General features: G+C 45.7%; 8 non-coding genes across 8 annotated transcripts; all 8 read left to right on the forward strand.

Moving 5' to 3' along the window:
* The first annotated feature begins 8,269 nt into the window (after positions 1 to 8,269).
* trnaa-cgc (transfer RNA alanine (anticodon CGC)) lies at positions 8,270 to 8,342 on the forward strand. Its single transcript has one exon. It is a non-coding gene; the product is annotated as a tRNA-Ala (tRNA).
* A 2,651-nt stretch (positions 8,343 to 10,993) lies between these two features.
* Positions 10,994 to 11,066, forward strand: trnaa-cgc (transfer RNA alanine (anticodon CGC)). Its single transcript has one exon. It is a non-coding gene; the product is annotated as a tRNA-Ala (tRNA).
* A 2,643-nt stretch (positions 11,067 to 13,709) lies between these two features.
* trnaa-ugc (transfer RNA alanine (anticodon UGC)) lies at positions 13,710 to 13,782 on the forward strand. The gene has a single exon. It is a non-coding gene; the product is annotated as a tRNA-Ala (tRNA).
* A 1,735-nt stretch (positions 13,783 to 15,517) lies between these two features.
* Positions 15,518 to 15,590, forward strand: trnaa-ugc (transfer RNA alanine (anticodon UGC)). The gene has a single exon. It is a non-coding gene; the product is annotated as a tRNA-Ala (tRNA).
* Positions 15,591 to 19,149: 3,559 nt separating this feature from the next.
* trnaa-cgc (transfer RNA alanine (anticodon CGC)) lies at positions 19,150 to 19,222 on the forward strand. Its single transcript has one exon. It is a non-coding gene; the product is annotated as a tRNA-Ala (tRNA).
* A 2,643-nt stretch (positions 19,223 to 21,865) lies between these two features.
* Positions 21,866 to 21,938, forward strand: trnaa-ugc (transfer RNA alanine (anticodon UGC)). The gene has a single exon. It is a non-coding gene; the product is annotated as a tRNA-Ala (tRNA).
* A 1,735-nt stretch (positions 21,939 to 23,673) lies between these two features.
* Positions 23,674 to 23,746, forward strand: trnaa-ugc (transfer RNA alanine (anticodon UGC)). The gene has a single exon. It is a non-coding gene; the product is annotated as a tRNA-Ala (tRNA).
* A 2,643-nt stretch (positions 23,747 to 26,389) lies between these two features.
* On the forward strand, positions 26,390 to 26,462 carry trnaa-ugc (transfer RNA alanine (anticodon UGC)). The gene has a single exon. It is a non-coding gene; the product is annotated as a tRNA-Ala (tRNA).
* The last annotated feature ends 1,153 nt before the right edge of the window (positions 26,463 to 27,615 follow it).

Below are 27,615 nucleotides of genomic sequence, written 5' to 3' on the forward strand. Positions count from 1 at the left end.
GGAAACTCAGGCATGGTTCCAGAGAGCAACGAGCAGGCCAGGAAGGGCAGTTTGGGGAGCTTGCGGTAGTTAGTTGGTCAAACGCTCAAACACAGCAGGGGAATTAGCTCAAGTGGTAGAGCGCTTGCTTCGCATGTAAGAGGTAGTGGGATCAATGCCCACGTTCTCCAAAGCCGCCAGCTTACTTGCATTTTACAGAGAAAAACATTCTTGTCATCTTGCAAACCAGCCAAATCATCTGCACTTTCAGCCAAGTCAAGATCAAATTTCTTTCGCCACATTCAAAGCAGCACATCTGTGAAAATAGCCACTATTTGGATTAAACCCACAACCTTGGCACTGTTTGCAACAATGACCAAATCAACTAACTGCGCACTGCTTTTCTGCTGATATGCTCCTCTGATGAGCTCCGAAGGTGAGCTATCACAGATTCCTTTCAGTTTGCTTGGCTTTATTTCTTGAATTGCCCACTGACCTCAGAATCTCCAACTCACATTTTTCAACAGGCTTGTCATACTCCCACCATCCACTATGAAATTCTAACTCTCGCTCGAGTGCAAAGTCAGCTGAGACAGCTTTTACAAACTGAAAATATGATGCTTACCTGCTTGTATTCTTAAAGCTGCTGGTGAAAAGCAAGCTGCTGTCGTGAAAAGGCACTTTTCACCACCTTCCAGCCAACTGATCTCATTGAACAATGAAGCAACAAATGCTTCCTGAGGCATGCCCCAAAAGTGTGAGAAGCATGCCAGGGACTCCATGTGAGGAGATTGGGTTGTGTTAGGGGGAAAACACGTGAAGCTTACCACCTGGTATTCATGCAAATGGGACTCAGAATACACTCCCCCAGAACAAAAGTCTGCTTCTGGGCAGTCGCTCACTTGAAAATAAACAACCAACCAACCAACGGAAACTCAGGCATGGTTCCAGAGAGCAACGAGCAGGCCAGGAAGGGCAGTTTGGAGAGCTTGCGGTAGTTAGTTGGTCAAACGCTCAAACACAGCAGGGGAATTAGCTCAAGTGGTAGAGCGCTTGCTTAGCATGTAAGAGGTAATGGGATGTATGCCCACATTCCCCAAAGCCGCCAGCTAACTTGCATTTTACAGAGAAAAACATTCTTGTCATCTTGCAAACCAGCCAAATCATCTGCACTTTCAGCCAAGTCAAGATCAAATTTCTTTCGCCACATTCAAAGCAGCACATCTGTGAAAACAGCCACTATTTGGATTAAACCCACAACCTTGGCACTGTTTGCAACAATGACCAAATCAACTAACTGCGCACTGCTTTTCTGCTGATATGCTCCTCTGATGAGCTCCGAAGGTGAGCTATCACAGATTCCTTTCAGTTTGCTTGGCTTTATTTCTTGAATTGCCCACTGACCTCAGAATCTCCAACTCACATTTTTCAACAGGCTTGTCATAGTCCCACCATCCACTATGAAATTCTAACTCTCGCTCGAGTGCAAAGTCAGCTGAGACAGCTTTTACCAACTGAAAATATGATGCTTACCTCCTTGTATTCTTAAAGCTGGTGGTGAAAAGCAAGCTGCTGTCGTGAAAAGGCACTTTTCACCACCTTCCAGCCAACTGCTCTCATTGAACAATGAAGCAACAAATGCTTCCTGAGGCATGCCCCAAAAGTGTGAGAAGCATGCCAGGGACTCCATGTGAGGAGATTGGGTTGTTTTAGGGGCAAAACCCGTGAAGCTTACCACCTGGTATTCATGCAAATGGGACTCAGAATACACTCCCCCAGAACAAAAGTCTGCTTCTGGGCAGTCGCTCACTTGAAAATAAACAACCAACCAACCAATGGAAACTCAGGCATGGTTCCAGAGAGCAACGAGCAGGCCAGGAAGGGCAGTTTGGGGAGCTTGCGGTAGTTAGTTGGTCAAACTCTCAAATGTGGCAGGGGAATTAGCTCAAGTGGTAGAGCGCTTGCTTTGCATGTAAGAGGTAGTGGGATCAATGCCCACGTTCTCCAAAGCCGCCAGCTTACTTGCATTTTACAGAGAAAAACATTCTTGTCATCTTGCAAACCAGCCAAATCATCTGCACTTTCAGCCAAGTCAAGATCAAATTTCTTTCGCCACATTCAAAGCAGCACATCTGTGAAAATAGCCACTATTTGGATTAAACCCACAACCTTGGCACTGTTTGCAACAATGACCAAATCAACTAACTGCGCACTGCTTTTCTGCTGATATGCTCCTCTGATGAGCTCCGAAGGTGAGCTATCACAGATTCCTTTCAGTTTGCTTGGCTTTATTTCTTGAATTGCCCACTGACCTCAGAATCTCCAACTCACATTTTTCAACAGGCTTGTCATACTCCCACCATCCACTATGAAATTCTAATTCTCGCTCGAGTGCAAAGTCAGCTGAGACAGCTTTTACCAACTGAAAATATGATGCTTACCTGCTTGTATTCTTAAAGCTGCTGGTGAAAAGCAAGCTGCTGTCGTGAAAAGGCACTTTTCACCACCTTCCAGCCAACTGCTCTCATTGAACAATGAAGCAACAAATGCTTCCTGAGGCATGCCCCAAAAGTGTGAGAAGCATGCCAGGGACTCCATGTGAGGAGATTGGGTTGTGTTAGGGGGAAAACCCGTGAAGCTTACCACCTGGTATTCATGCAAATGGGACTCAGAATACACTCCCCCAGAACAAAAGTCTGCTTCTGGGCAGTCGCTCACTTGAAAATAAACAACCAACCAACCAACGGAAACTCAGGCATGGTTCCAGAGAGCAACGAGCAGGCCAGGAAGGGCAGTTTGGGGAGCTTGCGGTAGTTAGTTGGTCAAACGCTCAAACACAGCAGGGGAATTAGCTCAAGTGGTAGAGCGCTTGCTTAGCATGTAAGAGGTAATGGGATGTATGCCCACATTCTCCAAAGCCGCCAGCTAACTTGCATTTTACAGAGAAAAACATTTTTGTCATCTTGCAAACCAGCCAAATCATCTGCACTTTCAGCCAAGTCAAGATCAAATTTCTTTCGCCACATTCAAAGCAGCACATCTGTGAAAACAGCCACTATTTGGATTAAACCCACAACCTTGGCACTGTTTGCAACAATGACCAAATCAACTAACTGCGCACTGCTTTTCTGCTGATATGCTCCTCTGATGAGCTCCGAAGGTGAGCTATCACAGATTCCTTTCAGTTTGCTTGGCTTTATTTCTTGAATTGCCCACTGACCTCAGAATCTCCAACTCACATTTTTCAACAGGCTTGTCATAGTCCCACCATCCACTATGAAATTCTAACTCTTGCTCGAGTGCAAAGTCAGCTGAGACAGCTTTTACAAACTGAAAATATGATGCTTACCTCCTTGTATTCTTAAAGCTGGTGGTGAAAAGCAAGCTGCTGTCGTGAAAAGGCACTTTTCACCACCTTCCAGCCAACTGATCTCATTGAACAATGAAGCAACAAATGCTTCCTGAGGCATGCCCCAAAAGTGTGAGAAGCATGCCAGGGACTCCATGTGAGGAGATTGGGTTGTTTTAGGGGCAAAACCCGTGAAGCTTACCACCTGGTATTCATGCAAATGGGACTCAGAATACACTCCCCCAGAACAAAAGTCTGCTTCTGGGCAGTCGCTCACTTGAAAATAAACAACCAACCAACCAATGGAAACTCAGGCATGGTTCCAGAGAGCAACGAGCAGGCCAGGAAGGGCAGTTTGGGGAGCTTGCGGTAGTTAGTTGGTCAAACGCTCAAACACAGCAGGGGAATTAGCTCAAGTGGTAGAGCGCTTGCTTTGCATGTAAGAGGTAGTGGGATCAATGCCCACATTCTCCAAAGCCGCCAGCTAACTTGCATTTTACAGAGAAAAACATTCTTGTCATCTTGCAAACCAGCCAAATCATCTGCACTTTCAGCCAAGTCAAGATCAAATTTCTTTCGCCACATTCAAAGCAGCACATTTGTGAAAACAGCCACTATTTGGATTAAACCCACAACCTTGGCACTGTTTGCAACAATGACCAAATCAACTAACTGCGCACTGCTTTTCTGCTGATATGCTCCTCTGATGAGCTCCGAAGGTGAGCTATCACAGATTCCTTTCAGTTTGCTTGGCTTTATTTCTTGAATTGCCCACTGACCTCAGAATCTCCAACTCACATTTTTCAACAGGCTTGTCATAGTCCCACCATCCACTATGAAATTCTAATTCTCGCTCGAGTGCAAAGTCAGCTGAGACAGCTTTTACCAACTGAAAATATGATGCTTACCTGCTTGTATTCTTAAAGCTGCTGGTGAAAAGCAAGCTGCTGTCGTGAAAAGGCACTTTTCACCACCTTCCAGCCAACTGCTCTCATTGAACAACGAAGCAACAAATGCTTCCTGAGGCATGCCCCAAAAGTGTGAGAAGCATGCCAGGGACTCCATGTGAGGAGATTGGGTTGTGTTAGGGGGAAAACCCATGAAGCTTACCACCTGGTATTCATGCAAATGGGACTCAGAATACACTCCCCCAGAACAAAAGTCTGCTTCTGGGCAGTCGCTCACTTGAAAATAAACAACCAACCAACCAACGGAAACTCAGGCATGGTTCCAGAGAGCAACGAGCAGGCCAGGAAGGGCAGTTTGGGGAGCTTGCGGTAGTTAGTTGGTCAAACGCTCAAACACAGCAGGGGAATTAGCTCAAGTGGTAGAGCGCTTGCTTAGCATGTAAGAGGTAATGGGATGTATGCCCACATTCCCCAAAGCCGCCAGCTAACTTGCATTTTACAGAGAAAAACATTCTTGTCATCTTGCAAACCAGCCAAATCATCTGCACTTTCAGCCAAGTCAAGATCAAATTTCTTTCGCCACATTCAAAGCAGCACATCTGTGAAAACAGCCACTATTTGGATTAAACCCACAACCTTGGCACTGTTTGCAACAATGACCAAATCAACTAACTGCGCACTGCTTTTCTGCTGATATGCTCCTCTGATGAGCTCCGAAGGTGAGCTATCACAGATTCCTTTCAGTTTGCTTGGCTTTATTTCTTGAATTGCCCACTGACCTCAGAATCTCCAACTCACATTTTTCAACAGGCTTGTCATAGTCCCACCATCCACTATGAAATTCTAATTCTCGCTCGAGTGCAAAGTCAGCTGAGACAGCTTTTACCAACTGAAAATATGATGCTTACCTGCTTGTATTCTTAAATCTGCTGGTGAAAAGCAAGCTGCTGTCGTGAAAAGGCACTTTTCACCACCTTCCAGCCAACTGCTCTCATTGAACAATGAAGCAACAAATGCTTCCTGAGGCATGCCCCAAAAGTGTGAGAAGCATGCCAGGGACTCCATGTGAGGAGATTGGGTTGTGTTAGGGGGAAAACCCGTGAAGCTTACCACCTGGTATTCATGCAAATGGGACTCAGAATACACTCCCCCAGAACAAAAGTCTGCTTCTGGGCAGTCGCTCACTTGAAAATAAACAACCAACCAGCCAACGGAAACTCAGGCATGGTTCCAGAGAGCAACGAGCAGGCCAGGAAGGGCAGTTTGGGGAGCTTGCGGTAGTTAGTTGGTCAAACGCTCAAACACAGCAGGGGAATTAGCTCAAGTGGTAGAGCGCTTGCTTAGCATGTAAGAGGTAATGGGATGTATGCCCACATTCTCCAAAGCCGCCAGCTAACTTGCATTTTACAGAGAAAAACATTTTTGTCATCTTGCAAACCAGCCAAATCATCTGCACTTTCAGCCAAGTCAAGATCAAATTTCTTTCGCCACATTCAAAGCAGCACATCTGTGAAAACAGCCACTATTTGGATTAAACCCACAACCTTGGCACTGTTTGCAACAATGACCAAATCAACTAACTGCGCACTGCTTTTCTGCTGATATGCTCCTCTGATGAGCTCCGAAGGTGAGCTATCACAGATTCCTTTCAGTTTGCTTGGCTTTATTTCTTGAATTGCCCACTGACCTCAGAATCTGCAACTCACATTTTTCAACAGGCTTGTCATAGTCCCACCATCCACTATGAAATTCTAACTCTCGCTCGAGTGCAAAGTCAGCTGAGACAGCTTTTACAAACTGAAAATATGATGCTTACCTGCTTGTATTCTTAAAGCTGGTGGTGAAAAGCAAGCTGCTGTCGTGAAAAGGCACTTTTCACCACCTTCCAGCCAATTGATCTCATTGAACAATGAAGCAACAAATGCTTCCTGAGGCATGCCCCAAAAGTGTGAGAAGCATGCCAGGGACTCCATGTGAGGAGATTGGGTTGTTTTAGGGGCAAAACCCGTGAAGCTTACCAACTGGTATTCATGCAAATGGGACTCAGAATACACTCCCCCAGAACAAAAGTCTGCTTCTGGGCAGTCGCTCACTTGAAAATAAACAACCAACCAACCAATGGAAACTCAGGCATGGTTCCAGAGAGCAACGAGCAGGCCAGGAAGGGCAGTTTGGGGAGCTTGCGGTAGTTAGTTGGTCAAACTCTCAAATGTGGCAGGGGAATTAGCTCAAGTGGTAGAGCGCTTGCTTTGCATGTAAGAGGTAGTGGGATCAATGCCCACGTTCTCCAAAGCCGCCAGCTTACTTGCATTTTACAGAGAAAAACATTCTTGTCATCTTGCAAACCAGCCAAATCATCTGCACTTTCAGCCAAGTCAAGATCAAATTTCTTTCGCCACATTCAAAGCAGCACATCTGTGAAAATAGCCACTATTTGGATTAAACCCACAACCTTGGCACTGTTTGCAACAATGACCAAATCAACTAACTGCGCACTGCTTTTCTGCTGATATGCTCCTCTGATGAGCTCCGAAGGTGAGCTATCACAGATTCCTTTCAGTTTGCTTGGCTTTATTTCTTGAATTGCCCACTGACCTCAGAATCTCCAACTCACATTTTTCAACAGGCTTGTCATACTCCCACCATCCACTATGAAATTCTAACTCTCGCTCGAGTGCAAAGTCAGCTGAGACAGCTTTTACCAACTGAAAATATGATGCTTACCTGCTTGTATTCTTAAAGCTGCTGGTGAAAAGCAAGCTGCTGTCGTGAAAAGGCACTTTTCACCACCTTCCAGCCAACTGCTCTCATTGAACAATGAAGCAACAAATGCTTCCTGAGGCATGCCCCAAAAGTGTGAGAAGCATGCCAGGGACTCCATGTGAGGAGATTGGGTTGTGTTAGGGGGAAAACCCGTGAAGCTTACCACCTGGTATTCATGCAAATGGGAGTCAGAATACACTCCCCCAGAACAAAAGTCTGCTTCTGGGCAGTCGCTCACTTGAAAATAAACAACCAACCAACCAACGGAAACTCAGGCATGGTTCCAGAGAGCAACGAGCAGGCCAGGAAAGGCAGTTTGGGGAGCTTGCGGTAGTTAGTTGGTCAAACGCTCAAACACAGCAGGGGAATTAGCTCAAGTGGTAGAGCGCTTGCTTAGTATGTAAGAGGTAATGGGATGTATGCCCACATTCTCCAAAGCCGCCAGCTAACTTGCATTTTACAGAGAAAAACATTTTTGTCATCTTGCAAACCAGCCAAATCATCTGCACTTTCAGCCAAGTCAAGATCAAATTTCTTTCGCCACATTCAAAGCAGCACATCTGTGAAAACAGCCACTATTTGGATTAAACCCACAACCTTGGCACTGTTTGCAACAATGACCAAATCAACTAACTGCGCACTGCTTTTCTGCTGATATGCTCCTCTGATGAGCTCCGAAGGTGAGCTATCACAGATTCCTTTCAGTTTGCTTGGCTTTATTTCTTGAATTGCCCACTGACCTCAGAATCTGCAACTCACATTTTTCAACAGGCTTGTCATAGTCCCACCATCCACTATGAAATTCTAACTCTTGCTCGAGTGCAAAGTCAGCTGAGACAGCTTTTACAAACTGAAAATATGATGCTTACCTCCTTGTATTCTTAAAGCTGGTGGTGAAAAGCAAGCTGCTGTCGTGAAAAGGCACTTTTCACCACCTTCCAGCCAACTGATCTCATTGAACAATGAAGCAACAAATGCTTCCTGAGGCATGCCCCAAAAGTGTGAGAAGCATGCCAGGGACTCCATGTGAGGAGATTGGGTTGTTTTAGGGGCAAAACCCGTGAAGCTTACCACCTGGTATTCATGCAAATGGGACTCAGAATACACTCCCCCAGAACAAAAGTCTGCTTCTGGGCAGTCGCTCACTTGAAAATAAACAACCAACCAACCAATGGAAACTCAGGCATGGTTCCAGAGAGCAACGAGCAGGCCAGGAAGGGCAGTTTGGGGAGCTTGCGGTAGTTAGTTGGTCAAACGCTCAAACACAGCAGGGGAATTAGCTCAAGTGGTAGAGCGCTTGCTTCGCATGTAAGAGGTAGTGGGATCGATGCCCACATTCTCCAAAGCCGCCAGCTAACTTGCATTTTACAGAGAAAAACATTCTTGTCATCTTGCAAACCAGCCAAATCATCTGCACTTTCAGCCAAGTCAAGATCAAATTTCTTTCGCCACATTCAAAGCAGCACGTCTGTGAAAATAGCCACTATTTGGATTAAACCCACAACCTTGGCACTGTTTGCAACAATGACCAAATCAACTAACTGCACACTGCTTTTCTGCTGATATGATCTTCTGATGAGCTCCGAAGGTGAGCTATCACAGATTCCTTTCAGTTTGCTTGGCTTTATTTCTTGAATTGCCCACTGACCTCAGAATCTCCAACTCACATTTTTCAACAGGCTTGTCATAGTCCCACCATCCACTATGAAATTCTAACTCTCGCTCGAGTGCAAAGTCAGCTGAGACAGCTTTTACCAACTGAAAATATGATGCTTACCTCCTTGTATTCTTAAAGCTGGTGGTGAAAAGCAAGCTGCTGTCGTGAAAAGGCACTTTTCACCACCTTCCAGCCAACTGCTCTCATTGAACAATGAAGCAACAAATGCTTCCTGAGGCATGCCCCAAAAGTGTGAGAAGCATGCCAGGGACTCCATGTGAGGAGATTGGGTTGTTTTAGGGGCAAAACCCGTGAAGCTTACCACCTGGTATTCATGCAAATGGGACTCAGAATACACTCCCCCAGAACAAAAGTCTGCTTCTGGGCAGTCGCTCACTTGAAAATAAACAACCAACCAACCAATGGAAACTCAGGCATGGTTCCAGAGAGCAACGAGCAGGCCAGGAAGGGCAGTTTGGGGAGCTTGCGGTAGTTAGTTGGTCAAACTCTCAAATGTGGCAGGGGAATTAGCTCAAGTGGTAGAGCGCTTGCTTTGCATGTAAGAGGTAGTGGGATCAATGCCCACGTTCTCCAAAGCCGTCAGCTTACTTGCATTTTACAGAGAAAAACATTCTTGTCATCTTGCAAACCAGCCAAATCATCTGCACTTTCAGCCAAGTCAAGATCAAATTTCTTTCGCCACATTCAAAGCAGCACATCTGTGAAAATAGCCACTATTTGGATTAAACCCACAACCTTGGCACTGTTTGCAACAATGACCAAATCAACTAACTGCGCACTGCTTTTCTGCTGATATGCTCCTCTGATGAGCTCCGAAGGTGAGCTATCACAGATTCCTTTCAGTTTGCTTGGCTTTATTTCTTGAATTGCCCACTGACCTCAGAATCTCCAACTCACATTTTTCAACAGGCTTGTCATAGTCCCACCATCCACTATGAAATTCTAACTCTCGCTCGAGTGCAAAGTCAGCTGAGACAGCTTTTACCAACTGAAAATATGATGCTTACCTGCTTGTATTCTTAAAGCTGCTGGTGAAAAGCAAGCTGCTGTCGTGAAAAGGCACTTTTCACCACCTTCCAGCCAACTGCTCTCATTGAACAATGAAGCAACAAATGCTTCCTGAGGCATGCCCCAAAAGTGTGAGAAGCATGCCAGGGACTCCATGTGAGGAGATTGGGTTGTTTTAGGGGCAAAACCCGTGAAGCTTACCACCTGGTATTCATGCAAATGGGAGTCAGAATACACTCCCCCAGAACAAAAGTCTGCTTCTGGGCAGTCGCTCACTTGAAAATAAACAACCAACCAACCAACGGAAACTCAGGCATGGTTCCAGAGAGCAACGAGCAGGCCAGGAAGGGCAGTTTGGGGAGCTTGCGGTAGTTAGTTGGTCAAACGCTCAAACACAGCAGGGGAATTAGCTCAAGTGGTAGAGCGCTTGCTTAGCACGTAAGAGGTAATGGGATGTATGCCCACATTCTCCAAAGCCGCCAGCTAACTTGCATTTTACAGAGAAAAACATTTTTGTCATCTTGCAAACCAGCCAAATCATCTGCACTTTCAGCCAAGTCAAGATCAAATTTCTTTCGCCACATTCAAAGCAGCACATCTGTGAAAACAGCCACTATTTGGATTAAACCCACAACCTTGGCACTGTTTGCAACAATGACCAAATCAACTAACTGCGCACTGCTTTTCTGCTGATATGCTCCTCTGATGAGCTCCGAAGGTGAGCTATCACAGATTCCTTTCAGTTTGCTTGGCTTTATTTCTTGAATTGCCCACTGACCTCAGAATCTGCAACTCACATTTTTCAACAGGCTTGTCATAGTCCCACCATCCACTATGAAATTCTAACTCTTGCTCGAGTGCAAAGTCAGCTGAGACAGCTTTTACAAACTGAAAATATGATGCTTACCTCCTTGTATTCTTAAAGCTGGTGGTGAAAAGCAAGCTGCTGTCGTGAAAAGGCACTTTTCACCACCTTCCAGCCAACTGATCTCATTGAACAATGAAGCAACAAATGCTTCCTGAGGCATGCCCCAAAAGTGTGAGAAGCATGCCAGGGACTCCATGTGAGGAGATTGGGTTGTTTTAGGGGCAAAACCCGTGAAGCTTACCACCTGGTATTCATGCAAATGGGACTCAGAATACACTCCCCCAGAACAAAAGTCTGCTTCTGGGCAGTCGCTCACTTGAAAATAAACAACCAACCAACCAATGGAAACTCAGGCATGGTTCCAGAGAGCAACGAGCAGGCCAGGAAGGGCAGTTTGGGGAGCTTGCGGTAGTTAGTTGGTCAAACACTCAAACACAGCAGGGGAATTAGCTCAAGTGGTAGAGCGCTTGCTTCGCATGTAAGAGGTAGTGGGATCGATGCCCACATTCTCCAAAGCCGCCAGCTAACTTGCATTTTACAGAGAAAAACATTCTTGTCATCTTGCAAACCAGCCAAATCATCTGCACTTTCAGCCATGTCAAGATCAAATTTCTTTCGCCACATTCAAAGCAGCACATCTGTGAAAATAGCCACTATTTGGATTAAACCCACAACCTTGGCACTGTTTGCAACAATGACCAAATCAACTAACTGCACACTGCTTTTCTGCTGATATGCTCTTCTGATGAGCTCCGAAGGTGAGCTATCACAGATTCCTTTCAGTTTGCTTGGCTTTATTTCTTGAATTGCCCACTGACCTCAGAATCTCCAACTCACATTTTTCAACAGGCTTGTCATAGTCCCACCATCCACTATGAAATTCTAACTCTCGCTCGAGTGCAAAGTCAGCTGAGACAGCTTTTACCAACTGAAAATATGATGCTTACCTCCTTGTATTCTTAAAGCTGGTGGTGAAAAGCAAGCTGCTGTCGTGAAAAGGCACTTTTCACCACCTTCCAGCCAACTGCTCTCATTGAACAATGAAGCAACAAATGCTTCCTGAGGCATGCCCCAAAAGTGTGAGAAGCATGCCAGGGACTCCATGTGAGGAGATTGGGTTGTTTTAGGGGCAAAACCCGTGAAGCTTACCACCTGGTATTCATGCAAATGGGACTCAGAATAGACTCCCCCAGAACAAAAGTCTGCTTCTGGGCAGTCGCTCACTTGAAAATAAACAACCAACCAACCAATGAAAACTCAGGCATGGTTCCAGAGAGCAACGAGCAGGCCAGGAAGGGCAGTTTGGGGAGCTTGCGGTAGTTAGTTGGTCAAACTCTCAAATGTGGCAGGGGAATTAGCTCAAGTGGTAGAGCGCTTGCTTTGCATGTAAGAGGTAGTGGGATCAATGCCCACGTTCTCCAAAGCCGCCAGCTTACTTGCATTTTACAGAGAAAAACATTCTTGTCATCTTGCAAACCAGCCAAATCATCTGCACTTTCAGCCAAGTCAAGATCAAATTTCTTTCGCCACATTCAAAGCAGCACATCTGTGAAAATAGCCACTATTTGGATTAAACCCACAACCTTGGCACTGTTTGCAACAATGACCAAATCAACTAACTGTGCACTGCTTTTCTGCTGATATGCTCCTCTGATGAGCTCCGAAGGTGAGCTATCACAGATTCCTTTCAGTTTGCTTGGCTTTATTTCTTGAATTGCCCACTGACCTCAGAATCTCCAACTCACATTTTTCAACAGGCTTGTCATACTCCCACCATCCACTATGAAATTCTAACTCTCGCTCGAGTGCAAAGTCAGCTGAGACAGCTTTTACAAACTGAAAATATGATGCTTACCTGCTTGTATTCTTAAAGCTGCTGGTGAAAAGCAAGCTGCTGTCGTGAAAAGGCACTTTTCACCACCTTCCAGCCAACTGCTCTCATTGAACAATGAAGCAACAAATGCTTCCTGAGGCATGCCTCAAAAGTGTGAGAAGCATGCCAGGGACTCCATGTGAGGAGATTGGGTTGTGTTAGGGGGAAAACCCGTGAAGCTTACCACCTGGTATTCATGCAAATGGGACTCAGAATACACTCCCCCAGAACAAAAGTCTGCTTCTGGGCAGTCGCTCACTTGAAAATAAACAACCAACCAACCAACGGAAACTCAGGCATGGTTCCAGAGAGCAACGAGCAGGCCAGGAAGGGCAGTTTGGGGAGCTTGCGGTAGTTAGTTGGTCAAACGCTCAAACACAGCAGGGGAATTAGCTCAAGTGGTAGAGCGCTTGCTTAGCATGTAAGAGGTAATGGGATGTATGCCCACATTCTCCAAAGCCGCCAGCTAACTTGCATTTTACAGAGAAAAACATTTTTGTCATCTTGCAAACCAGCCAAATCATCTGCACTTTCAGCCAAGTCAAGATCAAATTTCTTTCGCCACATTCAAAGCAGCACATCTGTGAAAACAGCCACTATTTGGATTAAACCCACAACCTTGGCACTGTTTGCAACAATGACCAAATCAACTAACTGCGCACTGCTTTTCTGCTGATATGCTCCTCTGATGAGCTCCGAAGGTGAGCTATCACAGATTCCTTTCAGTTTGCTTGGCTTTATTTCTTGAATTGCCCACTGACCTCAGAATCTCCAACTCACATTTTTCAACAGGCTTGTCATAGTCCCACCATCCACTATGAAATTCTAACTCTCGCTCGAGTGCAAAGTCAGCTGAGACAGCTTTTACCAACTGAAAATATGATGCTTACCTGCTTGTATTCTTAAAGCTGCTGGTGAAAAGCAAGCTGCTGTCGTGAAAAGGCACTTTTCACCACCTTCCAGCCAACTGCTCTCATTGAACAATGAAGCAACAAATGCTTCCTGAGGCATGCCCCAAAAGTGTGAGAAGCATGCCAGGGACTCCATGTGAGGAGATTGGGTTGTTTTAGGGGCAAAACCCGTGAAGCTTACCACCTGGTATTCATGCAAATGGGAGTCAGAATACACTCCCCCAGAACAAAAGTCTGCTTCTGGGCAGTCGCTCACTTGAAAATAAACAACCAATGGAAACTCAGGCATGGTTCCAGAGAGCAACGAGCAGGCCAGGAAGGGCAGTTTGGGGAGCTTGCGGTAGTTAGTTGGTCAAACGCTCAAACACAGCAGGGGAATTAGCTCAAGTGGTAGAGCGCTTGCTTTGCATGTAAGAGGTAGTGGGATCGATGCCCACATTCTCCAAAGCCGCCAGCTTACTTGCATTTTACAGAGAAAAACATTCTTGTCATCTTGCAAACCAGCCAAATCATCTGCACTTTCAGCCAAGTCAAGATCAAATTTCTTTCGCCACATTCAAAGCAGCACATCTGTGAAAATAGCCACTATTTGGATTAAACCCACAACCTTGGCACTGTTTGCAACAATGACCAAATCAACTAACTGCACACTGCTTTTCTGCTGATATGCTCTTCTGATGAGCTCCGAAGGTGAGCTATCACAGATTCCTTTCAGTTTGCTTGGCTTTATTTCTTGAATTGCCCACTGACCTCAGAATCTCCAACTCACATTTTTCAACAGGCTTGTCATAGTCCCACCATCCACTATGAAATTCTAACTCTCGCTCGAGTGCAAAGTCAGCTGAGACAGCTTTTACCAACTGAAAATATGATGCTTACCTCCTTGTATTCTTAAAGCTGGTGGTGAAAAGCAAGCTGCTGTCGTGAAAAGGCACTTTTCACCACCTTCCAGCCAACTGCTCTCATTGAACAATGAAGCAACAAATGCTTCCTGAGGCATGCCCCAAAAGTGTGAGAAGCATGCCAGGGACTCCATGTGAGGAGATTGGGTTGTTTTAGGGGCAAAACCCGTGAAGCTTACCACCTGGTATTCATGCAAATGGGACTCAGAATACACTCCCCCAGAACAAAAGTCTGCTTCTGGGCAGTCGCTCACTTGAAAATAAACAACCAACCAACCAACGGAAACTCAGGCATGGTTCCAGAGAGCAACGAGCAGGCCAGGAAGGGCAGTTTGGGGAGCTTGCGGTAGTTAGTTGGTCAAACGCTCAAACACAGCAGGGGAATTAGCTCAAGTGGTAGAGCGCTTGCTTAGCATGTAAGAGGTAATGGGATGTATGCCCACATTCTCCAAAGCCGCCAGCTAACTTGCATTTTACAGAGAAAAACATTTTTGTCATCTTGCAAACCAGCCAAATCATCTGCACTTTCAGCCAAGTCAAGATCAAATTTCTTTCGCCACATTCAAAGCAGCACATCTGTGAAAACAGCCACCATTTGGATTAAACCCACAACCTTGGCACTGTTTGCAACAATGACCAAATCAACTAACTGCGCACTGCTTTTCTGCTGATATGCTCCTCTGATGAGCTCCGAAGGTGAGCTATCACAGATTCCTTTCAGTTTGCTTGGCTTTATTTCTTGAATTGCCCACTGACCTCAGAATCTCCAACTCACATTTTTCAACAGGCTTGTCATAGTCCCACCATCCACTATGAAATTCTAACTCTCGCTCGAGTGCAAAGTCAGCTGAGACAGCTTTTACCAACTGAAAATATGATGCTTACCTGCTTGTATTCTTAAAGCTGCTGGTGAAAAGCAAGCTGCTGTCGTGAAAAGGCACTTTTCACCACCTTCCAGCCAACTGCTCTCATTGAACAATGAAGCAACAAATGCTTCCTGAGGCATGCCCCAAAAGTGTGAGAAGCATGCCAGGGACTCCATGTGAGGAGATTGGGTTGTTTTAGGGGCAAAACCCGTGAAGCTTACCACCTGGTATTCATGCAAATGGGAGTCAGAATACACTCCCCCAGAACAAAAGTCTGCTTCTGGGCAGTCGCTCACTTGAAAATAAACAACCAATGGAAACTCAGGCATGGTTCCAGAGAGCAACGAGCAGGCCAGGAAGGGCAGTTTGGGGAGCTTGCGGTAGTTAGTTGGTCAAACGCTCAAACACAGCAGGGGAATTAGCTCAAGTGGTAGAGCGCTTGCTTTGCATGTAAGAGGTAGTGGGATCGATGCCCACATTCTCCAAAGCCGCCAGCTTACTTGCATTTTACAGAGAAAAACATTCTTGTCATCTTGCAAACCAGCCAAATCATCTGCACTTTCAGCCAAGTCAAGATCAAATTTCTTTCGCCACATTCAAAGCAGCACATCTGTGAAAATAGCCACTATTTGGATTAAACCCACAACCTTGGCACTGTTTGCAACAATGACCAAATCAACTAACTGCACACTGCTTTTCTGCTGATATGCTCTTCTGATGAGCTCCGAAGGTGAGCTATCACAGATTCCTTTCAGTTTGCTTGGCTTTATTTCTTGAATTGCCCACTGACCTCAGAATCTCCAACTCACATTTTTCAACAGGCTTGTCATAGTCCCACCATCCACTATGAAATTCTAACTCTCGCTCGAGTGCAAAGTCAGCTGAGACAGCTTTTACCAACTGAAAATATGATGCTTACCTCCTTGTATTCTTAAAGCTGGTGGTGAAAAGCAAGCTGCTGTCGTGAAAAGGCACTTTTCACCACCTTCCAGCCAACTGCTCTCATTGAACAATGAAGCAACAAATGCTTCCTGAGGCATGCCCCAAAAGTGTGAGAAGCATGCCAGGGACTCCATGTGAGGAGATTGGGTTGTTTTAGGGGCAAAACCCGTGAAGCTTACCACCTGGTATTCATGCAAATGGGACTCAGAATACACTCCCCCAGAACAAAAGTCTGCTTCTGGGCAGTCGCTCACTTGAAAATAAACAACCAACCAACCAATGGAAACTCAGGCATGGTTCCAGAGAGCAACGAGCAGGCCAGGAAGGGCAGTTTGGGGAGCTTGCGGTAGTTAGTTGGTCAAACTCTCAAATGTGGCAGGGGAATTAGCTCAAGTGGTAGAGCGCTTGCTTTGCATGTAAGAGGTAGTGGGATCAATGCCCACGTTCTCCAAAGCCGCCAGCTAACTTGCATTTTACAGAGAAAAACATTCTTGTCATCTTGCAAACCAGCCAAATCATCTGCACTTTCAGCCAAGTCAAGATCAAATTTCTTTCGCCACATTCAAAGCAGCACATCTGTGAAAACAGCCACTATTTGGATTAAACCCACAACCTTGGCACTGTTTGCAACAATGACCAAATCAACTAACTGCGCACTGCTTTTCTGCTGATATGCTCCTCTGATGAGCTCCGAAGGTGAGCTATCACAGATTCCTTTCAGTTTGCTTGGCTTTATTTCTTGAATTGCCCACTGACCTCAGAATCTCCAACTCACATTTTTCAACAGGCTTGTCATAGTCCCACCATCCACTATGAAATTCTAACTCTCGCTCGAGTGCAAAGTCAGCTGAGACAGCTTTTACCAACTGAAAATATGATGCTTACCTGCTTGTATTCTTAAAGCTGGTGGTGAAAAGCAAGCTGCTGTCGTGAAAAGGCACTTTTCACCACCTTCCAGCCAACTGCTCTCATTGAACAATGAAGCAACAAATGCTTCCTGAGGCATGCCCCAAAAGTGTGAGAAGCATGCCAGGGACTCCATGTGAGGAGATTGGGTTGTGTTAGGGGGAAAACCCGTGAAGCTTACCACCTGGTATTCATGCAAATGGGAGTCAGAATACACTCCCCCAGAACAAAAGTCTGCTTCTGGGCAGTCGCTCACTTGAAAATAAACAACCAACCAACCAACGGAAACTCAGGCATGGTTCCAGAGAGCAACGAGCAGGCCAGGAAGGGCAGTTTGGGGAGCTTGCGGTAGTTAGTTGGTCAAACGCTTAAACACAGCAGGGGAATTAGCTCAAGTGGTAGAGCGCTTGCTTAGCATGTAAGAGGTAATGGGATGTATGCCCACATTCCCCAAAGCCGCCAGCTAACTTGCATTTTACAGAGAAAAACATTCTTGTCATCTTGCAAACCAGCCAAATCATCTGCACTTTCAGCCAAGTCAAGATCAAATTTCTTTCGCCACATTCAAAGCAGCACATCTGTGAAAACAGCCACTATTTGGATTAAACCCACAACCTTGGCACTGTTTGCAACAATGACCAAATCAACTAACTGCGCACTGCTTTTCTGCTGATATGCTCCTCTGATGAGCTCCGAAGGTGAGCTATCACAGATTCCTTTCAGTTTGCTTGGCTTTATTTCTTGAATTGCCCACTGACCTCAGAATCTCCAACTCACATTTTTCAACAGGCTTGTCATAGTCCCACCATCCACTATGAAATTCTAACTCTCGCTCGAGTGCAAAGTCAGCTGAGACAGCTTTTACAAACTGAAAATATGATGCTTACCTGCTTGTATTCTTAAAGCTGCTGGTGAAAAGCAAGCTGCTGTCGTGAAAAGGCACTTTTCACCACCTTCCAGCCAACTGCTCTCATTGAACAATGAAGCAACAAATGCTTCCTGAGGCATGCCCCAAAAGTGTGAGAAGCATGCCAGGGACTCCATGTGAGGAGATTGGGTTGTGTTAGGGGGAAAACCCGTGAAGCTTACCACCTGGTATTCATGCAAATGGGACTCAGAATACACTCCCCCAGAACAAAAGTCTGCTTCTGGGCAGTCGCTCACTTGAAAATAAACAACCAACCAACCAACGGAAACTCAGGCATGGTTCCAGAGAGCAACGAGCAGGCCAGGAAGGGCAGTTTGGGGAGCTTGCGGTAGTTAGTTGGTCAAACGCTCAAACACAGCAGGGGAATTAGCTCAAGTGGTAGAGCGCTTGCTTAGCACGTAAGAGGTAATGGGATGTATGCCCACATTCTCCAAAGCCGCCAGCTAACTTGCATTTTACAGAGAAAAACATTTTTGTCATCTTGCAAACCAGCCAAATCATCTGCACTTTCAGCCAAGTCAAGATCAAATTTCTTTCGCCACATTCAAAGCAGCACATCTGTGAAAACAGCCACTATTTGGATTAAACCCACAACCTTGGCACTGTTTGCAACAATGACCAAATCAACTAACTGCGCACTGCTTTTCTGCTGATATGCTCCTCTGATGAGCTCCGAAGGTGAGCTATCACAGATTCCTTTCAGTTTGCTTGGCTTTATTTCTTGAATTGCCCACTGACCTCAGAATCTGCAACTCACATTTTTCAACAGGCTTGTCATAGTCCCACCATCCACTATGAAATTCTAACTCTTGCTCGAGTGCAAAGTCAGCTGAGACAGCTTTTACAAACTGAAAATATGATGCTTACCTCCTTGTATTCTTAAAGCTGGTGGTGAAAAGCAAGCTGCTGTCGTGAAAAGGCACTTTTCACCACCTTCCAGCCAACTGATCTCATTGAACAATGAAGCAACAAATGCTTCCTGAGGCATGCCCCAAAAGTGTGAGAAGCATGCCAGGGACTCCATGTGAGGAGATTGGGTTGTTTTAGGGGCAAAACCCGTGAAGCTTACCACCTGGTATTCATGCAAATGGGACTCAGAATACACTCCCCCAGAACAAAAGTCTGCTTCTGGGCAGTCGCTCACTTGAAAATAAACAACCAACCAACCAATGGAAACTCAGGCATGGTTCCAGAGAGCAACGAGCAGGCCAGGAAGGGCAGTTTGGGGAGCTTGCGGTAGTTAGTTGGTCAAACACTCAAACACAGCAGGGGAATTAGCTCAAGTGGTAGAGCGCTTGCTTCGCATGTAAGAGGTAGTGGGATCGATGCCCACATTCTCCAAAGCCGCCAGCTAACTTGCATTTTACAGAGAAAAACATTCTTGTCATCTTGCAAACCAGCCAAATCATCTGCACTTTCAGCCATGTCAAGATCAAATTTCTTTCGCCACATTCAAAGCAGCACATCTGTGAAAATAGCCACTATTTGGATTAAACCCACAACCTTGGCACTGTTTGCAACAATGACCAAATCAACTAACTGCACACTGCTTTTCTGCTGATATGCTCTTCTGATGAGCTCCGAAGGTGAGCTATCACAGATTCCTTTCAGTTTGCTTGGCTTTATTTCTTGAATTGCCCACTGACCTCAGAATCTCCAACTCACATTTTTCAACAGGCTTGTCATAGTCCCACCATCCACTATGAAATTCTAACTCTCGCTCGAGTGCAAAGTCAGCTGAGACAGCTTTTACCAACTGAAAATATGATGCTTACCTCCTTGTATTCTTAAAGCTGGTGGTGAAAAGCAAGCTGCTGTCGTGAAAAGGCACTTTTCACCACCTTCCAGCCAACTGCTCTCATTGAACAATGAAGCAACAAATGCTTCCTGAGGCATGCCCCAAAAGTGTGAGAAGCATGCCAGGGACTCCATGTGAGGAGATTGGGTTGTTTTAGGGGCAAAACCCGTGAAGCTTACCACCTGGTATTCATGCAAATGGGACTCAGAATAGACTCCCCCAGAACAAAAGTCTGCTTCTGGGCAGTCGCTCACTTGAAAATAAACAACCAACCAACCAATGAAAACTCAGGCATGGTTCCAGAGAGCAACGAGCAGGCCAGGAAGGGCAGTTTGGGGAGCTTGCGGTAGTTAGTTGGTCAAACTCTCAAATGTGGCAGGGGAATTAGCTCAAGTGGTAGAGCGCTTGCTTTGCATGTAAGAGGTAGTGGGATCAATGCCCACGTTCTCCAAAGCCGCCAGCTTACTTGCATTTTACAGAGAAAAACATTCTTGTCATCTTGCAAACCAGCCAAATCATCTGCACTTTCAGCCAAGTCAAGATCAAATTTCTTTCGCCACATTCAAAGCAGCACATCTGTGAAAATAGCCACTATTTGGATTAAACCCACAACCTTGGCACTGTTTGCAACAATGACCAAATCAACTAACTGTGCACTGCTTTTCTGCTGATATGCTCCTCTGATGAGCTCCGAAGGTGAGCTATCACAGATTCCTTTCAGTTTGCTTGGCTTTATTTCTTGAATTGCCCACTGACCTCAGAATCTCCAACTCACATTTTTCAACAGGCTTGTCATACTCCCACCATCCACTATGAAATTCTAACTCTCGCTCGAGTGCAAAGTCAGCTGAGACAGCTTTTACAAACTGAAAATATGATGCTTACCTGCTTGTATTCTTAAAGCTGCTGGTGAAAAGCAAGCTGCTGTCGTGAAAAGGCACTTTTCACCACCTTCCAGCCAACTGCTCTCATTGAACAATGAAGCAACAAATGCTTCCTGAGGCATGCCCCAAAAGTGTGAGAAGCATGCCAGGGACTCCATGTGAGGAGATTGGGTTGTGTTAGGGGGAAAACCCGTGAAGCTTACCACCTGGTATTCATGCAAATGGGACTCAGAATACACTCCCCCAGAACAAAAGTCTGCTTCTGGGCAGTCGCTCACTTGAAAATAAACAACCAACCAACCAACGGAAACTCAGGCATGGTTCCAGAGAGCAACGAGCAGGCCAGGAAGGGCAGTTTGGGGAGCTTGCGGTAGTTAGTTGGTCAAACGCTCAAACACAGCAGGGGAATTAGCTCAAGTGGTAGAGCGCTTGCTTAGCATGTAAGAGGTAATGGGATGTATGCCCACATTCTCCAAAGCCGCCAGCTAACTTGCATTTTACAGAGAAAAACATTTTTGTCATCTTGCAAACCAGCCAAATCATCTGCACTTTCAGCCAAGTCAAGATCAAATTTCTTTCGCCACATTCAAAGCAGCACATCTGTGAAAACAGCCACTATTTGGATTAAACCCACAACCTTGGCACTGTTTGCAACAATGACCAAATCAACTAACTGCGCACTGCTTTTCTGCTGATATGCTCCTCTGATGAGCTCCGAAGGTGAGCTATCACAGATTCCTTTCAGTTTGCTTGGCTTTATTTCTTGAATTGCCCACTGACCTCAGAATCTCCAACTCACATTTTTCAACAGGCTTGTCATAGTCCCACCATCCACTATGAAATTCTAACTCTCGCTCGAGTGCAAAGTCAGCTGAGACAGCTTTTACCAACTGAAAATATGATGCTTACCTGCTTGTATTCTTAAAGCTGCTGGTGAAAAGCAAGCTGCTGTCGTGAAAAGGCACTTTTCACCACCTTCCAGCCAACTGCTCTCATTGAACAATGAAGCAACAAATGCTTCCTGAGGCATGCCCCAAAAGTGTGAGAAGCATGCCAGGGACTCCATGTGAGGAGATTGGGTTGTTTTAGGGGCAAAACCCGTGAAGCTTACCACCTGGTATTCATGCAAATGGGAGTCAGAATACACTCCCCCAGAACAAAAGTCTGCTTCTGGGCAGTCGCTCACTTGAAAATAAACAACCAATGGAAACTCAGGCATGGTTCCAGAGAGCAACGAGCAGGCCAGGAAGGGCAGTTTGGGGAGCTTGCGGTAGTTAGTTGGTCAAACGCTCAAACACAGCAGGGGAATTAGCTCAAGTGGTAGAGCGCTTGCTTTGCATGTAAGAGGTAGTGGGATCGATGCCCACATTCTCCAAAGCCGCCAGCTTACTTGCATTTTACAGAGAAAAACATTCTTGTCATCTTGCAAACCAGCCAAATCATCTGCACTTTCAGCCAAGTCAAGATCAAATTTCTTTCGCCACATTCAAAGCAGCACATCTGTGAAAATAGCCACTATTTGGATTAAACCCACAACCTTGGCACTGTTTGCAACAATGACCAAATCAACTAACTGCACACTGCTTTTCTGCTGATATGCTCTTCTGATGAGCTCCGAAGGTGAGCTATCACAGATTCCTTTCAGTTTGCTTGGCTTTATTTCTTGAATTGCCCACTGACCTCAGAATCTCCAACTCACATTTTTCAACAGGCTTGTCATAGTCCCACCATCCACTATGAAATTCTAACTCTCGCTCGAGTGCAAAGTCAGCTGAGACAGCTTTTACCAACTGAAAATATGATGCTTACCTCCTTGTATTCTTAAAGCTGGTGGTGAAAAGCAAGCTGCTGTCGTGAAAAGGCACTTTTCACCACCTTCCAGCCAACTGCTCTCATTGAACAATGAAGCAACAAATGCTTCCTGAGGCATGCCCCAAAAGTGTGAGAAGCATGCCAGGGACTCCATGTGAGGAGATTGGGTTGTTTTAGGGGCAAAACCCGTGAAGCTTACCACCTGGTATTCATGCAAATGGGACTCAGAATACACTCCCCCAGAACAAAAGTCTGCTTCTGGGCAGTCGCTCACTTGAAAATAAACAACCAACCAACCAACGGAAACTCAGGCATGGTTCCAGAGAGCAACGAGCAGGCCAGGAAGGGCAGTTTGGGGAGCTTGCGGTAGTTAGTTGGTCAAACGCTCAAACACAGCAGGGGAATTAGCTCAAGTGGTAGAGCGCTTGCTTAGCATGTAAGAGGTAATGGGATGTATGCCCACATTCTCCAAAGCCGCCAGCTAACTTGCATTTTACAGAGAAAAACATTTTTGTCATCTTGCAAACCAGCCAAATCATCTGCACTTTCAGCCAAGTCAAGATCAAATTTCTTTCGCCACATTCAAAGCAGCACATCTGTGAAAACAGCCACCATTTGGATTAAACCCACAACCTTGGCACTGTTTGCAACAATGACCAAATCAACTAACTGCGCACTGCTTTTCTGCTGATATGCTCCTCTGATGAGCTCCGAAGGTGAGCTATCACAGATTCCTTTCAGTTTGCTTGGCTTTATTTCTTGAATTGCCCACTGACCTCAGAATCTCCAACTCACATTTTTCAACAGGCTTGTCATAGTCCCACCATCCACTATGAAATTCTAACTCTCGCTCGAGTGCAAAGTCAGCTGAGACAGCTTTTACCAACTGAAAATATGATGCTTACCTGCTTGTATTCTTAAAGCTGCTGGTGAAAAGCAAGCTGCTGTCGTGAAAAGGCACTTTTCACCACCTTCCAGCCAACTGCTCTCATTGAACAATGAAGCAACAAATGCTTCCTGAGGCATGCCCCAAAAGTGTGAGAAGCATGCCAGGGACTCCATGTGAGGAGATTGGGTTGTTTTAGGGGCAAAACCCGTGAAGCTTACCACCTGGTATTCATGCAAATGGGAGTCAGAATACACTCCCCCAGAACAAAAGTCTGCTTCTGGGCAGTCGCTCACTTGAAAATAAACAACCAATGGAAACTCAGGCATGGTTCCAGAGAGCAACGAGCAGGCCAGGAAGGGCAGTTTGGGGAGCTTGCGGTAGTTAGTTGGTCAAACGCTCAAACACAGCAGGGGAATTAGCTCAAGTGGTAGAGCGCTTGCTTTGCATGTAAGAGGTAGTGGGATCGATGCCCACATTCTCCAAAGCCGCCAGCTTACTTGCATTTTACAGAGAAAAACATTCTTGTCATCTTGCAAACCAGCCAAATCATCTGCACTTTCAGCCAAGTCAAGATCAAATTTCTTTCGCCACATTCAAAGCAGCACATCTGTGAAAATAGCCACTATTTGGATTAAACCCACAACCTTGGCACTGTTTGCAACAATGACCAAATCAACTAACTGCACACTGCTTTTCTGCTGATATGCTCTTCTGATGAGCTCCGAAGGTGAGCTATCACAGATTCCTTTCAGTTTGCTTGGCTTTATTTCTTGAATTGCCCACTGACCTCAGAATCTCCAACTCACATTTTTCAACAGGCTTGTCATAGTCCCACCATCCACTATGAAATTCTAACTCTCGCTCGAGTGCAAAGTCAGCTGAGACAGCTTTTACCAACTGAAAATATGATGCTTACCTCCTTGTATTCTTAAAGCTGGTGGTGAAAAGCAAGCTGCTGTCGTGAAAAGGCACTTTTCACCACCTTCCAGCCAACTGCTCTCATTGAACAATGAAGCAACAAATGCTTCCTGAGGCATGCCCCAAAAGTGTGAGAAGCATGCCAGGGACTCCATGTGAGGAGATTGGGTTGTTTTAGGGGCAAAACCCGTGAAGCTTACCACCTGGTATTCATGCAAATGGGACTCAGAATACACTCCCCCAGAACAAAAGTCTGCTTCTGGGCAGTCGCTCACTTGAAAATAAACAACCAACCAACCAATGGAAACTCAGGCATGGTTCCAGAGAGCAACGAGCAGGCCAGGAAGGGCAGTTTGGGGAGCTTGCGGTAGTTAGTTGGTCAAACTCTCAAATGTGGCAGGGGAATTAGCTCAAGTGGTAGAGCGCTTGCTTTGCATGTAAGAGGTAGTGGGATCAATGCCCACGTTCTCCAAAGCCGCCAGCTAACTTGCATTTTACAGAGAAAAACATTCTTGTCATCTTGCAAACCAGCCAAATCATCTGCACTTTCAGCCAAGTCAAGATCAAATTTCTTTCGCCACATTCAAAGCAGCACATCTGTGAAAACAGCCACTATTTGGATTAAACCCACAACCTTGGCACTGTTTGCAACAATGACCAAATCAACTAACTGCGCACTGCTTTTCTGCTGATATGCTCCTCTGATGAGCTCCGAAGGTGAGCTATCACAGATTCCTTTCAGTTTGCTTGGCTTTATTTCTTGAATTGCCCACTGACCTCAGAATCTCCAACTCACATTTTTCAACAGGCTTGTCATAGTCCCACCATCCACTATGAAATTCTAACTCTCGCTCGAGTGCAAAGTCAGCTGAGACAGCTTTTACCAACTGAAAATATGATGCTTACCTGCTTGTATTCTTAAAGCTGGTGGTGAAAAGCAAGCTGCTGTCGTGAAAAGGCACTTTTCACCACCTTCCAGCCAACTGCTCTCATTGAACAATGAAGCAACAAATGCTTCCTGAGGCATGCCCCAAAAGTGTGAGAAGCATGCCAGGGACTCCATGTGAGGAGATTGGGTTGTGTTAGGGGGAAAACCCGTGAAGCTTACCACCTGGTATTCATGCAAATGGGAGTCAGAATACACTCCCCCAGAACAAAAGTCTGCTTCTGGGCAGTCGCTCACTTGAAAATAAACAACCAACCAACCAACGGAAACTCAGGCATGGTTCCAGAGAGCAACGAGCAGGCCAGGAAGGGCAGTTTGGGGAGCTTGCGGTAGTTAGTTGGTCAAACGCTTAAACACAGCAGGGGAATTAGCTCAAGTGGTAGAGCGCTTGCTTAGCATGTAAGAGGTAATGGGATGTATGCCCACATTCCCCAAAGCCGCCAGCTAACTTGCATTTTACAGAGAAAAACATTCTTGTCATCTTGCAAACCAGCCAAATCATCTGCACTTTCAGCCAAGTCAAGATCAAATTTCTTTCGCCACATTCAAAGCAGCACATCTGTGAAAACAGCCACTATTTGGATTAAACCCACAACCTTGGCACTGTTTGCAACAATGACCAAATCAACTAACTGCGCACTGCTTTTCTGCTGATATGCTCCTCTGATGAGCTCCGAAGGTGAGCTATCACAGATTCCTTTCAGTTTGCTTGGCTTTATTTCTTGAATTGCCCACTGACCTCAGAATCTCCAACTCACATTTTTCAACAGGCTTGTCATAGTCCCACCATCCACTATGAAATTCTAACTCTCGCTCGAGTGCAAAGTCAGCTGAGACAGCTTTTACAAACTGAAAATATGATGCTTACCTGCTTGTATTCTTAAAGCTGCTGGTGAAAAGCAAGCTGCTGTCGTGAAAAGGCACTTTTCACCACCTTCCAGCCAACTGCTCTCATTGAACAATGAAGCAACAAATGCTTCCTGAGGCATGCCCCAAAAGTGTGAGAAGCATGCCAGGGACTCCATGTGAGGAGATTGGGTTGTTTTAGGGGCAAAACCCGTGAAGCTTACCACCTGGTATTCATGCAAATGGGAGTCAGAATACACTCCCCCAGAACAAAAGTCTGCTTCTGGGCAGTCGCTCACTTGAAAATAAACAACCAATGGAAACTCAGGCATGGTTCCAGAGAGCAACGAGCAGGCCAGGAAGGGCAGTTTGGGGAGCTTGCGGTAGTTAGTTGGTCAAACGCTCAAACACAGCAGGGGAATTAGCTCAAGTGGTAGAGCGCTTGCTTTGCATGTAAGAGGTAGTGGGATCGATGCCCACATTCTCCAAAGCCGCCAGTTAACTTGCATTTTACAGAGAAAAACATTCTTGTCATCTTGCAAACCAGCCAAATCATCTGCACTTTCAGCCAAGTCAAGATCAAATTTCTTTCGCCACATTCAAAGCAGCACATTTGTGAAAACAGCCACTATTTGGATTAAACCCACAACCTTGGCACTGTTTGCAACAATGACCAAATCAACTAACTGCGCACTGCTTTTCTGCTGATATGCTCCTCTGATGAGCTCCGAAGGTGAGCTATCACAGATTCCTTTCAGTTTGCTTGGCTTTATTTCTTGAATTGCCCACTGACCTCAGAATCTCCAACTCACATTTTTCAACAGGCTTGTCATAGTCCCACCATCCACTATGAAATTCTAATTCTCGCTCGAGTGCAAAGTCAGCTGAGACAGCTTTTACCAACTGAAAATATGATGCTTACCTGCTTGTATTCTTAAAGCTGCTGGTGAAAAGCAAGCTGCTGTCGTGAAAAGGCACTTTTCACCACCTTCCAGCCAACTGCTCTCATTGAACAATGAAGCAACAAATGCTTCCTGAGGCATGCCCCAAAAGTGTGAGAAGCATGCCAGGGACTCCATGTGAGGAGATTGGGTTGTGTTAGGGGGAAAACCCGTGAAGCTTACCACCTGGTATTCATGCAAATGGGACTCAGAATACACTCCCCCAGAACAAAAGTCTGCTTCTGGGCAGTCGCTCACTTGAAAATAAACAACCAACCAACCAACGGAAACTCAGGCATGGTTCCAGAGAGCAACGAGCAGGCCAGGAAGGGCAGTTTGGGGAGCTTGCGGTAGTTAGTTGGTCAAACGCTCAAACACAGCAGGGGAATTAGTTCAAGTGGTAGAGCGCTTGCTTAGCATGTAAGAGGTAGTGGGATGTATGCCCACATTCTCCAAAGCCGCCAGCTAACTTGCATTTTACAGAGAAAAACATTCTTGTCATCTTGCAAACCAGCCAAATCATCTGCACTTTCAGCCAAGTCAAGATCAAATTTCTTTCGCCACATTCAAAGCAGCACATCTGTGAAAACACCCTGTTTGGATTAAACCCACAACCTTGGCACTGTTTGCAACAATGACCAAATCAACTAACTGCACACTGCTTTTCTGCTGATATGCTCCTCTGATGAGCTCCGAAGGT

The sequence above is a fragment of the Neoarius graeffei genome, chromosome 1 (assembly GCF_027579695.1).
Source record: "Neoarius graeffei isolate fNeoGra1 chromosome 1, fNeoGra1.pri, whole genome shotgun sequence".
NCBI classification, from domain to species: domain Eukaryota; kingdom Metazoa; phylum Chordata; class Actinopteri; order Siluriformes; family Ariidae; genus Neoarius; species Neoarius graeffei.